The sequence below is a fragment of the Schistocerca nitens genome, unplaced genomic scaffold (assembly GCF_023898315.1).
Source record: "Schistocerca nitens isolate TAMUIC-IGC-003100 unplaced genomic scaffold, iqSchNite1.1 HiC_scaffold_381, whole genome shotgun sequence".
NCBI classification, from domain to species: domain Eukaryota; kingdom Metazoa; phylum Arthropoda; class Insecta; order Orthoptera; family Acrididae; genus Schistocerca; species Schistocerca nitens.
In genome coordinates this window covers 22501-27500 of record NW_026045915.1, presented here as the reverse complement: position 1 = coordinate 27500, position 5000 = coordinate 22501, and positions in this window count along the sequence as shown.

Genomic DNA, 5000 nt, shown 5'->3' with positions numbered 1-5000 from the left:
TCAATATTACCTATATCCTCCCCAAACTCAGGAGGACTGAACACCTGCACGAGTCGGTCCCAATCTGTCCGAGCATAGTTGAACCGTTCCACCCACTCGCCTGGCACATCTGTGATGGTCGTCACTATTTCAAATGTTATACAGTTATGATCACTGACAGTCAGGTGTTCTCTAACTTGCCAGTTATGGACGTGGGGTGCTGCCCTCTCGCTTGCTAGTGTGACATCAATATTTGATGTTGCACCCGCCCTCCCTGAGTAGGTCGGGGGGTATCCAGGCAAGTTTATTACATGCATGTGTGTTTGCATTATCAAATCAACAAGCTCCGCACCCCTACCGTCCTGTACATCACTGTGCCAGAGTGGGGACTTAGCATTAGCATCAAGAGCTACAATTATAGCCTGCCCGGCTAAAACTCTTAGGATCCAATTCAGCTGATCAAGATAAATCTTGATGTCATGTCTGAATTGGCAGTAGACGTTTACAACGTACATACTGTAAGACAGCAGATTGAGTTGTACAACCGTAATATGCTCGGTACAGAATTGACTTAATACCGTAGTTTTTATAGTTTTGTTCAATATTATAATTGCACTCATTGGGTTCCCACCCGAGGAAACCACTTGTGCTGTAGCAGGAAAGCCAGGGACTCGACCCGCACAGGAGTTCGGTTCTTGTATCATAATAACATCTATTTGTTCTTGTTCCGCTAGTTTCCTTAGCTCATGCGCAACCATCTGGCTGCGCATGGCATTTACTTGCACCATTTTAAACATCCCCGTAATCTGTTCTTTGTATAAGTCTATCCAAGAACATCTTGTGGGTTGGACAATCTTTAAGTCCACCACACTTGCGGCCACGTTTCTTGCATGGCACACATGTTACTGCTTTGTCCTTATTAGGACAATCTTTCCTAATATGTCCTGACAGGCCACAGTGGGCACATACGACATTCGGTTCCGTACAATACTTATTTGTGTGGTTTATGTCCTGGCATTTTGTGCAACGTGGCACTGCCAGGTAATCCTTAATATTCAGTGCTGAATAGCCGACGTACAACCGGCCAGCGCGCGTTAATGCTTTCCATAAGTTCGGTGAAACCTCCACAACATGATGTACAGTCAGCTTTCCACGAGGCCCTACTTTAAAACGTAGCTTGAACTCTTCATCAAACTCGTTTCTTGTCATTAACGCATCAAAATTTTGCGTATATACCGCGTCAACCAGGCTGTCTGCTGACATAAATGTAGGTACATCATACACACACATAAGTGGACGACGCTTGCGTGGAGGTTCACACCTAACTTTCTCACTGAGTTGTTTATTGCCTAATATCTTTTGGCTGTCTTCTTGCGAGGCCGTCTCGACTATCAGCACATTCTTTGAGGTACGGACACTGTTGATCCTGATTTTATCTTTCTTTGGATCAACACACTTTTCGAAAGCTGACTTAGCAGCTTTAATGTCTTCACCAGGTTTAGGTTTTATAAAGACCGTAGGCGTTACCTTTTTTATGTTCTCTTGAATTGTCTCTTTGGCTGTCGGTGCCTTGGCTACTGGGGCTCTGGCAACCGCAGCATACGTCCGAGTAGGCTGACTTCTAATCCTTTTATTTTCTTTTTCTAATTCCGATACTCTCCCCTCTAACTGGGAGTGAACAATTGCCCAATTTGCAACGAAGTCTCTTATCTGGTGTATGGCAACGTTGCTAATCTTTCCATTTTTAACACTCGAGTCCAGCAATTTCAAAAATCTCGAGTGTCGCTCAGCGACCGTCATATTCGTCTCGATTTCCGTTTCGGAAGCATCAAGCACATTACCACTCTCTTGATTTTCAGCCATTATCGTATTCAAAGAGAGTGAAAGATGGAGGCCCGTCTCTTGCCCCGGACCGGCCTCTCTGGCATGGGGGGAGGCTACATGCAGCTCGCTCACCGGTCCCGCCCCTTGACCAAGAGCCGCTAATAATTGAGCTGCCAGGTTTAGCACGCCGTGGGTACAGCGCACTAGTCCTCTTCAACAGCCACACCACCACAGTTTTCACCCGCTCCCTTATCGGCGAATGCCACCCGCATTCCGGGAGAGCGGATTCACTCTCCGTCCTTCGCCACTTACTAGTCCAGGTTCCCACCAAAGGCCAAGGACCCGGTCCTACTCAGGTGCCGGGCCGGTCCCCCAGACGTTCGGAGGTCTGGACCCATCTAACCTAACCGGGGACATGTCACCACGCCCCGGCTTGGCGGAGCATGTCCTGAAGTCCAAGACAAGGCGAATGGCCTTCGCCGACTTGGGGCAGGATCCCACCATGGCAAATGCAGCCATCAGAACCAGTGTACAAGTTCTTCAGCACACTGTCGCACCTCCTGTGGCAGCTCCCGGTGACTTCCGCGTCGTGATGGCCGTTGCCGGCCTCCCCTTCGCAGTTGTCCGCCAAGGAATCCTCCGAGCGAGGTCGAGTCGTCGTCCGCGTTGCATCCTCTGAAACTCAGAAGACGCTTCGCAGTCGAACACCCTTCACCGCTCGTGGACATCGGCCTGCTTCCGCATAAGTCCCCTGTGGAGAGAGATTCAGCTTCAGCAGGAACGATGACCGCCATTACTCCCCACTGTGCTTTGCGCGCCAACCGCCTGCACCGACCACAGCCAACATTGCGTATGGCCGGACGGCGCGGCTAAGCCGCCCGGACGCGGCCGGCCGAACCGGGCGCAGCAGGGCCAGCGCCCGCCGCCAGCGTAGCAGCGAGAGCGGACCGCCAGTCAGAGACCAACCGCCCACCCCGCGCCAGCCGGCAGCTCCCGCGCAGCCCAGCCGCACCCGACCCAGCACAGCGCAGCCGGCACAGCAGCGCGCCTGCGCGCAGCCCGGCCGGCGGACGAGCTCCGCCGCTACCCCGGCCAACCGCACTGCCGCCCGACAGTTGCCGAGCGGAGCACGTGCGAGGCCGGCGCCGCAGCAGGGACTCACCACCAGCGAGCCGCACGGGACGCGCCACCGTGCGCACAAGGCAGCTGCCGCGCGCCGACAGCTGTCGACACGCGTCGCTGCAAGCGCACATCCTACGTACGAGCTTGGATACTAGACTTACGAGTCCGACACCTACAAGCGCTCGCAGTAGGTGGAGGCGCACGCTCGGCGTGACAGGCCCGAGTTTGGTCCGTCTGCCCCTGCACGTGTACCTCCATGTGGGAAGATAAACTCCCGTGGCACTTGTGTCTTGGAGCGATGCGTCCCACGTCCGATAAGTCGAGCGCAGTAACACTTCGCTCCTGACGGTGAGGATTGTATTCCGTAGCGCACACAGGCAGAGACGGAAACACGTCCTCGCAGAGAGACACTATACAAGTCAGACTTGTGCCCGACATGTTTGCAACCTCTGCATGTGACATACGCAACATGGCTAGTGCATTGCGAAATGTCCTTACGCGAAAGCGGCGCCCGCCACACCCCGGCCGGAGCCGGGGCGCAGCAAGCGCCGCTAACGCAAAAGCGGCACCCGCCGCACCCCGGCCAGAGCCGAAGCACAACAGGCGCCGCCAAAGCAAAAGCGGCGCTCGCCGCACCCCGGCCGGAGCCAGAGCACAGCAAGCGCCGCCAAAGCAAAAGCGGCGCCCGCCGCACACCGGCCGTGGCCGAAGCGCAGCAAGCGCCGCAGAAGCGAGCAAGTGCCATTCGCCGATGAGCAAGGATACTAGACACCAGTGTCCGACACCTTAGCGCCCACGGCGAGCAGAGTGCGAGACTCAGCTTGGAGAGACCGGTTGCCCAGTCCCTCTGCATCTACGTCTGCACCCCGCACGGGAAAGAGTGTCCGGGGCCGCTATATGGTTGTCTGAGGAGCTATTGTGAAGAACGGGAGGTCTGGCTATCATCTTCTAGCAAGCGAATTGGAAAAGTTATAACAAAGGGCTGTCCCCAGGGTTCTGTGCTAGGGCCCCTGTTCTGGGACATCCATATGGAGCCTCTACTAGACACCCTACAACAAAGTGAAGAAGTGCTAGAGGTGATAGCCTATGCAGATGACCTCCTCCTGCTGGTTGGCGGCCGTAGCCGCGAAGACATAGAACCCAAGATAGAGACTGCCTTAAACAAGCTACAGCTATGGTGCCAAAACACCAAAATGACGGTGTCACCAAGCAAGTCCACTTACTTACTACTAAAAGGACAACTAATACGTAACCCAACAGTACGAATCAACCGCTTGCCGGTTCTTCGGAGACGTGACGCACGATACCTGGGCATCATCATTGATGAGAAGTGGAACTTCGGGAAGCACATCGAAACCGTAACCCAAAAAGCCCTTCAAACATTGAATAACCTTATATCCATAGGACACAGAAGATTCCATCTCCCACCACACCTTATAAAACTATACCATAATAGTATATTAACATCAATAGTGGGTTACGGATCGGGAGTCTGGGCACACAGGCTCACGAGGGTGGTGCCCGCCATGACAGTAAGAAGGGTTCAAAGGAACATGATTCTTAGATCGGTAGGTGCTTACAGAACTACACCGGGGGGAGCACTACTAGTCATTATGGGGCTTTGCCCCCTAGACATCAAAATTAGGGAGCAAGCTGCATGGTTTTGGACAAAAAAGGGAAACATAACAAAAATAGAGGAGATCTTGGGTACTGGGGCAAGGGACAAGGGTGAGATTCGTCAAAGAGGAACACAACTATGGCAAGAGCTGTGGGATGCAGATGAAACAGGGCGTAGGACGCACGAGATAATACCAAGCATTAGGGAACGACTAGGAATGGTGTACTTTGAACCCACCAGAGGGCTAATCCATTTCCTCACCGGACATGGACCTTACCCGGCATACTTATGCCGGTTTGGGAAAAGGGCCACACCTGCGTGTGAATGTGGTGAACCGGAGGGCACTCCTGATCATGTGATTTACGAGTGCCCCCTCTTCAATGATGTTGCCTCTACATTACGGGACCAACTACCAAACCACGACACTTACAACCTAATAAGACAAGAAGACACATTC